Here is a 12,533-nt window from a genome sequence, read left to right on the forward strand (position 1 = left end):
AGCCATAAAAGCATTAATGGGTTGTTTTACAATCAGGGTACAAAGTTTGTGTCACAGGGGTCCAAAATTCAAATAAAAAAAAAAAAAACTATCAAATCTGCACTTTTGGAAATTAATACACATATGAACATAGGCGGGGCGGCACGGTGGTGTAGTGGTTAGTGCTGTCGCCTCACAGCAAGAAGGTCCTGGGTTCGAGCCCCGTGGCCGGCGAGGGCCTTTCTGTGCGGAGTTTGCATGTTCTCCCCGTGTCCGCGTGGGTTTCCTCCGGGTGCTCCGGTTTCCCCCACAGTCCAAAGACATGCAGGTTAGGTTAACTGGTGACTCTAAATTGACCGTAGGTGTGAATGTGAGTGTGAATGGTTGTCTGTGTCTATGTGTCAGCCCTGTGATGACCTGGCGACTTGTCCAGGGTGTACCCCGCCTTTCGCCCGTAGTCAGCTGGGATAGGCTCCAGCTTGCCTGCGACCCTGTAGAACAGGATAAAGCGGTTACAGATAATGAGATTAGATGAACATAGGCATGTGTAATAGTTTGTATTATAACAAGATTAAGTGTAGCTTTAAGCAGGGCTGGGAGAAACAAATGAAGTGATTCTCGGAGAGGACTTTTTTTTGACAATTCAGAATCCACTACTTCCATCGTGCTTTTAAATATAAGGCTGTAAGCTTTGTGTTAGTTGTCTCTAATATTTATGTCCCAATATCTCGACCACATTTTAGGATGAAAATAATCATTTTAGATACCGTATGTTATTTTATATTGAAAAATTAGCTGTCTCGGAGAGGACATTTTTTTTTACACAATTACATACTAATTTGATCAAAATAGTCTGAAAACTTACTGGCATTCAACATTAAAACTTAACTATGTTTCCAAATGACATGGAACCAAATATTTGTTTTATGGTACAAAGAATGATTTAAGTGCATCCCTTTTGGAGCTACCTGTGGTCAAAAAAGCACTTTTTCTAAATGACACGAGTAATTTTGCTAAATATGACATATATTGCCATACATTCACCAAAAATAACGTTATCACCAATTTTTTTTTTTGCATGGTAAATAGAGCTATCACAGGGCTACAATAAACAACCAAGTTTATTTAGTCAAGCCTTTTGATATTGAAGATAATAAGTGTTAAATCTGATTTTTAGCTTGCATACCCTGATTGTAAAACAACCCTAATCAGCCGATCCCTTGACAGCAGCACAAAGCATCAAATCACGCAGATACAAATCAAGAGCTTCGGTTAAAGGTCCCATGGCATGGTGGTTTGTTGATGCTTTAAACGGGCTCGTGGAGGCTTCCGGATGTTATATCCCCAGCCTTTCTCGAAATGAACCCTCGGCACGTAAATATAGCCTCCTGGGAGAAAGCTCCATTTCAGTGCTTTTCCCAGTGCGTCGTTTTGCTAATGAGAAGCAGGAGGCGGGGAAGGGTAGAGGGTAGGGGTGGGCCATGGGGGAGGGGGAGGGGCTTGACCAAGCTGCGCACACACATACTCGCCGCTATCAGTGCCTGTAGCCACGCTGCTAAGACAAAACCCCGTTCTCCCTTGGACTCCTTTCGTAAACTCAATGTGACACAGAGAACAGAGAGTGAGAGTGTTTGGAGTGGTAGTTTACGAACGTATAATACCCTAGGCTTGAACACGCACTCCATAACCAAAGAGGATAGAAGCAGCAACTACAGCAACATATCGCTTATCCAACAGAAGACATGCATTGCGGAGCAATAGTCAAACATAAGCTCATAAGTTACAGTCAATTTCCAGACTAAACTCAGTTTAACAGAGCATGCTGCATGCTCTTTAGTTTTGTAGCGCAGAGTACCTGGCTAACTGCAGGAAGCGGTTAGCTGCACAGCTAATGTAGCCATTGCTAGGCTAACGCACCGATTTTAAAACACGGCAAAACGACTTAACAGTTATACACTTACTTGTTCGGTGTTTGTGGCTGATGCGGCAGGGATGCTTGGTACGGACCCAGGCTTCAGTGACAGTTGATGTGCAAAACCTGCCCTGTACTGTCCCAAGTTGTGGAAACATTCCTCAGGAAAATGCTTCCGACAAACATACACCGTCTTAGGTAGACTCGACGGTGTATTATTGAAGTAAATAAAATTAAGCCACTGTGTCTTCAGGGGCTCTCCCGTCGGCAGTAAAAACAGACTCTTTTCTGTGTTGTCACATCCATGTACAGCGCAATTTCCATGTTTCGCTCGCTTAGGTGATGCCATGTTGTTGTGTCCTCTATGGTCTCCTCACTACAACTGGGCGGGGCAATCCATACAGTGGGTGGGAATCCAGAGGGGGGGCGTGGGGATCATCTCCCTTGCTGACGTAGTAAAGGGAAGAGCTTATCAACGCGCCGTTTTGACGCGCCATTCTCAAATGTTGGGCATAGTTTGGTTTACACATTATGAAATTTCTAGCCACTGGGGTGACTTAAGAAGGTCAGAGGAACTCATTTTAATGTTAAAAAAACCTCAGAAAGTGAAAATTTCATGCCATGGGACCTTTAATGTTCAGAATGTTCAAACATCAGAATGGGAGAAATTGTGATCTCACAGTGTGACTTTCTTTCACTGTGATGTGGGTGTTGGTTTGAGCCAGATGAATATTTTTGGTTTGAGTATTTCAGAAACTGCTGATCTCCTGGGGGTTTTCACACATAACAGTCTCTAGAGTTTACTCTCTAGAATGGTGCAACAAACAAACAAACAAACAAACAAACAAAAAAATCGAGTGAATGTGTAACAGTTCTGTGAGTGGAAACAAACGCCTTGTTGAGAAGAGAACTCAGAGGAAAATGGCCAGATTGAGCAGTTTGAGCTGCCAGGAAGGATATAGCAACTCATATAATCACTCTTTACAACCGTGGTGAGCAGAAAAGCATCTCAGCATGCAACAGCAGAACAGAAGAACACATTGGGTTCCACTCCTGCAGCCTAGAACAGGAATCTTAGAATCAGGAACAAGCTCCTGTTAAAGTGGCCAGTGAATATATCCCCCATCCAGACGTTTTTGTTTTTTGTTTCTTTTTCTCTGTGCTTTGATCTCGTGCCCAGACATAAACAATCTTTTGTTTCACCAAAACAAAGCTTTTCAATACTCCGTCAGAACTGTTTTCATGTGGATGTGGAAAACCAACCCAAGTGCTCTCTCTTTCTTCAGCAGAGAGGCCAAAATTTTGAAATGGTCAAGGTTACCTTAACTTATCAGCTCAGTGATATTGCTAAAGTATGGAATCCAAGGCAAAATGTACTGAAAACCATATTTAAAAATCATCACCCCAATTATAGCAATGTTGTTTCAGAGAAATCTTGGTTGGAATTTTAAGAAATGAAAGTTCAGGGTTTTTTTTTTTTCTGATGTAATTCCGTTACTGACTTTTCTTTCCTCATAAGAGATTTTGTGTTTGGAGTTAAACATAGCCAATTTTTTAAATGCTTTTTTAGGGTCAAAAGATTCCCCAAACAGTGTGAAATTTTTATTCAATACCATTATCTTGAGTACTGCAACTAAAAAAGTTAACACATTTTGCTGTTACTGAAGAACTACCCTGTTATGAACATGCTAGGATGCAGTTTATCAGGACTGCTGACCAGTGCCAAGTTTCCCAAAAGCATCGTAGCACAAAGATCATGGTTAAATGGTAGAGCAAGCAGCACAATGAACACTCTCTCTCCTAGTTAAGATGCTCTTAGCGTTAAGAGGCTTTTAGGAAACCAACCCCAGGTTGTAACTTTGTGGGCTGTGATTTCTAATACCCTGTCCACACTAGGGATTTTGTACCGATACGATACTACTTTCGTACCGCAACACCTGTCCACACTAGCAACTATACCGGTACTGTAGCGGTATAACTGTATCGGTACGAAACCCACAAATGTATGGGTTTCGTACACTGAAAAAAGAAAATAGTTGGACCAACTTAATTGAATTGTTTCAATTGGTAACACCTAAATGAATTAAGTTCTTTGAAATTAAGTTAATGAGTTAGATTAACACAATTGATTTAAGTCACATGTACTTAATAATTCAATTGTTCTCAAATCAACGTTTTGCATTAATCCAACTTAAAATTAAGGCTTAAAGTTAAAAGGCAACTTAAAGTTTTCCATTTTTCCAACTCCATAATTTGCATAACCCAAAAGTAAAATAGTGCTCCTTTCTAACCTAATACCATGGTTTCATTAAAATTACTTTTTGTAGTAACCTTAAAATGAAATTTTAGTTTGTTAAATATAACTAAAATTACATTTTTAAGTTGGCTGAAAATATTTAAAAAAAACCCTCATAATCTGATGTTTTTTCATACTTTATTGTATAAATGTAAAGGACCATTAACTTTATGGCCACCAACACAGCTTTTGTGCCATCACATTACACATTTGTCCTTTTTAAAACACATATGCACAAAATGCATAAGTAACTGTTGGTAAGACCACAAACTTACTTTGTCAGCAAAGTGCAAAATAGTGCAACAATGTATTATACAAATATGCCTAACAATCTCAACTGGGGTGGGGGAAATTTCCGATTTTTAGGTTAGTCGCGATTCGGACGTGAACGATTCTGAATCGATTCACAAACGTCCAAAAATCGATTATTTAAATGCATTGAATAAAGAAATACAGTGGCGCACAGGGGTAAACAAACATGGAGAAGGCGGAGACGTCATGACGTCAGAAGCACAGCATCACGAGAAACCTAACTGATGCAGGTTCACTCAAATGAGAATAGCAGGTTACATGTGTACTGAGGGAACAACGTGTAATTCCAAGTTGATATACTCCACAAATGTAAACTGCCTTCACTAAAGCAGAAATCTGAATGAAACTCACTCAGAACTTTACGTTACTTCAACTACTGCTGAAAACACTTTTTAGAGTGTACCGGTACAGTATCGGTACTGTAGCGCTTCGCTGTAGTGTGGACAGATGAAGCGGCTCTGTATCGATACAAATATAATGCGCATGCGCAATGAACCATTCCTACGTCTTCCGGGTTATTCATACAATACAATACAATACAATACGCACGCGCTTTCCAGCTGTAAAATGGCTCAAAATGGCCGTGGAGCTACATGGAGCAAAGAAAGGGTGGAGAAAGTGAGAGAGGGAGGGAGGGAGGGGGAAAGAGGGAGGAAGAAAGGAAGAAGAGGGGAAAAGGGAGAGAAAGGGAGGGGAAGAGAAGGGAAGATGGAGAAAGTGAGGGGGGAGAAAGGGAGATTCGTTTTCTTTGTTTCTTTCCCAACTGCCTCGCGTGTTTTATACGATTCGACTAAATAAATGACCACCAGAAATACAGACTGTACACTGACAACAAAAAGCACACACACGCTGTTTCATCCGCCATATTCTCGGAAGGAAGTTACTCGGTAACCACGGAAACATTTCGCGCACGCGCATTTCAACTTCCGTGAAAGAAAACTGCAAACATTTCTCGCTAGTGTGGACAGATGCACTAAACTGTACCGGTATACTTTGTATCGATACAGTTATACCACTTTCGTACCGGTATAAGTGTGAACACAGCATTATTTAAATGGTCAAACATGTTATTTTCCCCTTGTGCAGAGGCGCCAGATTCTCATGCATGCTCTACTGCTCCTGATCCATACCACAAGCTCAGATTTTCAATAAAACCTGGAGGAACATTGTGTCTTCAAGTCTAAGCTTAAACAATACCTGAACCTCATTACCATGGACGCAAATTATTTTTAAAATAGAGATGGAAAAACTACTTTGTTTAAAAAATATCCATATGTGTGGGTGCAGCCGAAAGATCGCAAGAACTCCAGGGACAGATCTAGACCAATGAAACTGATGCACATGCACTGGTCAGAAATATATATGTGCACCACTTGGCATCGGTCGCAGTTTACTTTGCCAGTAGCTGGCTACATGGGCTATAGCCACACTCATCCGACAGACCAATGGTTCAGGATCCAATCACCTGTGGGAAGCGGCGATGCTTTCCTGACCTAATTACCTGTATTCTCTTTGTATAGCATGACCTGAGACAAAGAATGTAGTAGGTGAAACCAATCAAATGCTCCAGAAAAAGGCTGAAATTCGCCATGATTAATGGGCTGAGCCATGGTTGATGCGGGCCAGACCTGGGCTGTTTCGAAAGGTCTCAGGGAGAAGGAGGTGCCAGTAAAGTTTGGCAGGGCTAGGACTTTTGGTGGCGGAGTTATGAATTTTTAAATCCCTGCATGAGTGTGTGACTGGAGCCAGGGCTCAAGTTAAAGTTTTTGGCGAGCCACGCTCGTGCGGGTGCTTCAGGTGCGAATAGCTGGCCGTGGCTGCCCTCTTCGGAAAGGGCTCAGTGTGCTCTGTGCCCCTGTGAGAATCCATAGCGATCTGGTAAAGTTAGTGAAAATATTTCTGCAAATGTGCATCTGTCAGCTTCTTGGGCTGGATCCATCCCTGAACCCTGCATACTAGGGCTGGGTATCACCAGATACCTCATGATACGATACTATGGCGATATTTTGCCCACGATAACGATAATATCACGGTACAGTGATTCTGCAATAATCGATATATTGCAAGAAATTTCAACCACATCACGATATCTGTGTCACTGAAGAAAATCGGAATTTACTGACCACTGTAAAATTACATTTCACATACATAACTACACACTCTTGCCAGACATATATTTGTCTCTATTCCACTGCTGGCAAAACCAAGAGTTGCTTCACTACAACATACAGAAAATTCCCATTTCTGTGCTAGTATTATCAACTTTTCTGTAAGCATGGACACATCAGTGCTGCTTAACAAGCAGAATCAAATTGTTTTATGAAAACTTAAAACTTGCACTGCAGACTGCAAGGCAAGACAAGGCAAGTTTATTTATATAGCACATTTCATACACAATGGCAGTTCAATGTGCTTTACAGAAGTAAAAACAAAAACAGTAAACAATAGAGAAATAAAATTACATAAAATAATTTAATTTTTATTCTAAAACAATTAATTAAAAGAATTAAAAGAAACTAAAAGAAAATAATAAGAATTAAACAATAATAAAAATAAAATAATAAAATGAAGTAGTAGTTCAAATAGGGCGGCACGGTGGTGTAGTGGTTAGCGCTGTCGCCTCACAGCAAGAAGGTCCGGGTTCGAGCCCCGTGGCCGGCGAGGGCCTTTCGGTGCGGAGTTTGCATGTTCTCCCCGTGTCCGCGTGGGTTTCCTCCGGGTGCTCCGGTTTCCTCCACAGTCCAAAGACATGCAGGTTAGGTTAACTGGTGACTCTAAATTGAGCGTAGGTGTGAATGTGAGTGTGAATGGTTGCCTGTGTCTATGTGTCAGCCCTGTGATGACCTGGCGACTTGTCCAGGGTGTACCCCGCCTTTCGCCCGTAGTCAGCTGGGATAGGCTCCAGCTTGCCTGCGACCCTGTAGAAGGATAAAGCGGCTAGAGATAATGAGATGAGATGAGATGAGATGAGAGAAGTAAAGATTATAAAGAATGTAAAGAAGACAATATTAATTATTTAACAGAAAGCATCTGAAAACAGCTTGGTCTTTAACCTAGATTTGAAGCTGCCAACAGCAGGAGCATTTTTAATGTCCTCTGGCAGTTGGTTCCATAGCTGTACTGCATAGTAGCTAAAAGCTGCTTCACCACACTTTGCACATACATTTCAGTGCTAACACTAATATCAATTTGTTCTTTGTAAACTTGAGAACATATACCGGAGAACATTTAACTTGTGCTTATTTTGCAGGAACAACACACTGTCTGAAACACATTGAAAAATGCAGTGTGCATCTTAGTCTCCTACTGCGCATGCGCGAAGCCTACTGCGCATGCGCAGAACACATGAATTAGCAAGTTCTCATACAGACCGGTTTATTATTCAAAACAAGGCATTACAAATTATTTGACTCGGCCAAAGACTCGACCAATACGCACAAAACATAAAAATCGGCAAATGCGTGAAATACTCACCGATTTTCTATCAGCCCAGCTGATCGGTAGGACAAAACTACTGTTGAATTTTCCTACCCTCCTGGATTTCGCGCATGCGCAGTAGGCTTGGTAGGACAAATCCAAGAGGTAGGATAACTTTACAGAACACCGGCTCACTGTTTTTTTTCTCCTTTCCTTTGGAATCCAACGTGCCTCCAAACATCTGCCTTAAAGTTCGGCGGCATCTCTAGGTTTACGTTAACAGCCATGCTTGCTTGTTTTTTTTCCTCACTGCAACCGCCGGGGAAAAAAGAGAAGACGAAGAGTGCCTTGCAGTGAGGGAGCGGCACAGCGGCACCTCGCGGAGCGGAGGTGCGGAAGTCGTACTGGATTTACAACCCGTCTGAAACATGATTTATTATTTGAAAAAAATATCGATATTCAAATTGAGTATCGATATTGAATCGGAAGACAAAGTATCGCGATATATCGCCGTATCGATATTTTTGCACACCCCTTCTGCATACTGTATGTATTTTAATTTATGTATTATTTTCCATCTCAGTCACATGTAAACAGTCAAAAGCACTTAATATCTCAGTGAGATTTGAACCGATTTTATTATCCCCCGCTGGCCGAAAGGCCCAAAGGGGGATTATGTTGTGGCAAAGTCCGTCCATCTATCTGTTCGTCCGTCCATCCCAGAAAGGGTTCTCGCCTTCTGAAATTAACTCCTCTCATAATTTTTAGAGGAATTTCACGAAACGTGGCAAAAGGCTTTGTTATAGGACAGTAATACACATATTGCAGTATATTGTAGCAGGGGATATTGTGCTCTTAGACCACTCTTATTTATTCTTTCTTGAGACACTCTGTCTCATCACTATAAAGCTCTTTGGATCTAAAGTCCCTCTGGATCATGGTCAGGTGTCAGATCGACACCATCAGTGTAATAAACTGACGTTCATTTCTTTTTCTCTTCTTCACACTGCACTTCGCTTTGCTTTCTTGGATTCTGCTTCGACATCCTCCCCCATAGAGTTGTTCAAATTTGAAACATCTGTCGCACTACAGTCATGCTCTTGTTCTCTTGTCCTCTCTCGTCTCTTAGGGAAGAAGGTTCTTCTCAAACATCTGGCCATTCTTCTGGACACTCTTCCTCAACTCATCTCAGCTTATCCACTTCAGTGCACTTTGGGCATGTGATGAATGTACCCTCCATCCTACCTGTACTTATTCGTCCTACCTCAAGCTCCATTTCTTTTCTTTTTTTGTTATGGCAGAAAATAAAACCCAAGCACAGCCAATTAAGCAGCACGGCTGATAGATGCGTATCGAATGGAAGGTTATTTATTCTCATCCCGCATTTCCTACACAGGCTGAGTTCATGTGGTTTGAAGTGAGAAGATACGCTCTTCATTTCGAGCTGCTCGTCATTCCTGAGTAAATGCTCATTAAAATCGACAAATATTCCCTTTTAGCTCTTGTTTTTCATCCTTCATTCTATCGCCTGTGAACTTCCAAACACGAGTAATTACACTTCAGTATCTAAGGATACATATTTTCAGCTTGGGCTTCATTGTATTTTTTCACATATAGTCCACAATCATGTGACTTGAGTGGAGTCGCTGCTGAATTTAAAGAGATAAATTTGAGCAAGGAAAAAAAATAAGTGGTCGAAAATTTTCCAACTTGTGAATTATGACTATTGCTTTGCTTTTACACCCCCCCCCCCCCCCCCCCCGTCTCTTTCTCTCTCACACACACACACACACACACACACACACACACACACACACACACACACACACACACACAGCCTCACATTTTGACTAATGAATGGTGCTGGATATGTGTCTGTATATTTCTGGTGTATTTATTTAAACATTTCTCATCATTATACCCATGCGGGAGTGTACTGGAGAAGAAAATGCTTCATTCTACATATGCAGTTACAAAAAAACAGAGGTTGAAAATAACATGAAATAGAAGATAGAAGATATAGTAGACGGAAGAATGGAGTACAAACCTCATTAAATACAAAAAAACAAGTACAAGAAACATGACATTTTGGGATTTGTCGAAATAATGTGCTGCGAGGGAAACATGTGAACACGTGTCAGCACAATCTGAAGTCGATATTATAAAGCGCTCAGTGTTTGGTGTTATATGGCAGTCAACTGTGGATATTTTTGGAGATTTGAGGTTGGCCTTTCACCACCCAATGGGAACGTGTGGATGTCAGAAGCTTGATGGCTCAGAGAAACCATGAAGACCATGAAGACTAGAAATTGTTGCTCTGGGATTGCAGACCCCCACGGTTCAAAAAGTCCTTAATTTCTGGCTTTCCTTTCACATTTCCCACTATAGTTGGATCTGAAGGTGATGAAACACCATGTTTTGCAAAGTTACCAGACCAGACGGTGCTCCAGTTGGTTCGAATGCTGTCCACTGTGCACCTGTAGAAGCTGGAACGAAGCCAAGGATACAAATTGATTTTCCATTGCCTCCGTAGAAAGTGAATGGAGTATTTTGGACGTGACAGACAGTAACTGTTGTGTGTGAGGCCAAAATTGCACACTCGAATTGGGAGAATGGTTTCTTTGAAGTACACCATGCTGCAAGGTGTATCACAGCAGGGTAGAGGCTTCTTCGTCAGCACCGGTAACGAGCCCCATGACTGCTGTTGTCACCTGATGGAGTCTGAGTCATGCTTATGAACAGAGCCGTGGGCGTACTGCATGGAAAGCAGTGACTGGAAGATGAATCCCTGTGGAGTATGTTTAGTGTGTGTGGATGATGCATATTTATTCTCCTAGTTTGGCATCGTTTCTAGATCCTTTGACAAAATAGCCATTCAGGCATTACGGTGATTGTGTATATATATATATATATATATATATATATATATATATATATATATATACACACACACACACACACACACACACACACACATACACAGTTCTGGTCAGAAGTTTACATACAGTGACATGTCATGGCAATATTTGAGCTTTCAGTAATTTCTTTGAACTGTTCTTTTTCTGTGGCAGAACGATTGTACAGCAGACATCTCATCTCATCTCATTATCTGTAGCTGCTTTATCCTGTTCTACAGGGTCGCAGGCAAGCTGGAGCCTATCCCAGCTGACTACGGGCGAAAGGCGGGGTACACCCTGGACAAGTCGCCAGGTCATCACAGGGCTGACACATAGACACAGACAACCATTCACACTCACATTCACACCTACGCTCAATTTAGAGTCACCAGTTAACCTAACCTGCATGTCTTTGGACTGTGGGGGAAACCAGAGCAGACACGGGGAGAACATACAAACTCCACACAGAAAGGCCCTCGCCAGGCCCTGGGCTTGAACCCAGGACCTTCTTGCTGTGAGATAACAGTGCTAACCACTACACCACTATGCCACCCCCACAAGGATCCTGACCATTGCTTAATTTGTAAAATGTGAGAACACCAGGGGAGAGGTGATGCACCAAGTGGATATGAAGGAAAAATATCCAGGAATTAATTTTTATAATGGCCTTTGCACTTTGGACATGACATGAAATTGCGATGCACAAATGCAAAAATTTGTGTGAAATTTTTCCATGCGGAGTCTGCACACCGAATCCGACACAAATTTTTTAATATTTCACATTCAGTTTTGCACTCGTTTCTGTCTGGTTTCGCCCCGTAAATGTCAGTCGTGTCCTGGGTGAATGATGGCATCGTGTAGCATTGATGAAGACAAGAATTATAGACATGCTGTCAAGAAAGAGAACGTTTTGGGTACAAACATCATCTCATCTCATCTCATTATCTCTAGCCGCTTTATCCTGTTCTACAGGGTCGCAGGCAAGCTGGAGCCTATCCCAGCTGACTACGGGCGAAAGGCGGGGTACACCCTGGACAAGTCGCCAGGTCATCACAGGGCTGACACATAGACACAGACAACCATTCACACTCACATTCACACCTACGGTCAATTTAGAGTCACCAGTTAACCTAACCTGCATGTCTTTGGACTGTGGGGGAAACCGGAGCACCCGGAGGAAACCCACGCGGACACGGGGAGAACATGCAAACTCCGCACAGAAAGGCCCTCGCCGGCCACAGGGCTCGAACCCGGACCTTCTTGCTGTGAGGCGACAGCGCTAACCACTACACCACCGTGCCGCCCGTACAAACAACAACAGGGAAAATTTCATAATCATGTTCAAGAATTGAAACTGAGAGACAGAACGCTGGGAACGAGAGAAAAAGCAGTGCTTATGGAGTGGTGTGTTCATGGGTGAAATATAACCGTAAAGCTCTCGGACCGACCTGAGTGATACTGGTGTGTAGCAGAGGCTTAGTGTTACATTTGAGGCTGTTGTTCCATCTGTCTCTGTTCCGCAAAACATGATTGGTTGATGTGTTTATTTGCAGTGTGAAAGCTTAGAAAAATTTGCCTCGTTATGGAAAAAAAATGTTGCTTTTTCACTGTATAATATTCGCATTTTCTATGAAAAAGTACTCAGATATAACATTTCAAAAATATATATCAACATGCAAATTGATTGGAGAAAAAAAAATGCCCCTGGCATATCAGGGCT

The sequence above is a fragment of the Neoarius graeffei genome, chromosome 19, assembly GCF_027579695.1.
Source record: "Neoarius graeffei isolate fNeoGra1 chromosome 19, fNeoGra1.pri, whole genome shotgun sequence".
NCBI lineage: Eukaryota > Metazoa > Chordata > Actinopteri > Siluriformes > Ariidae > Neoarius > Neoarius graeffei.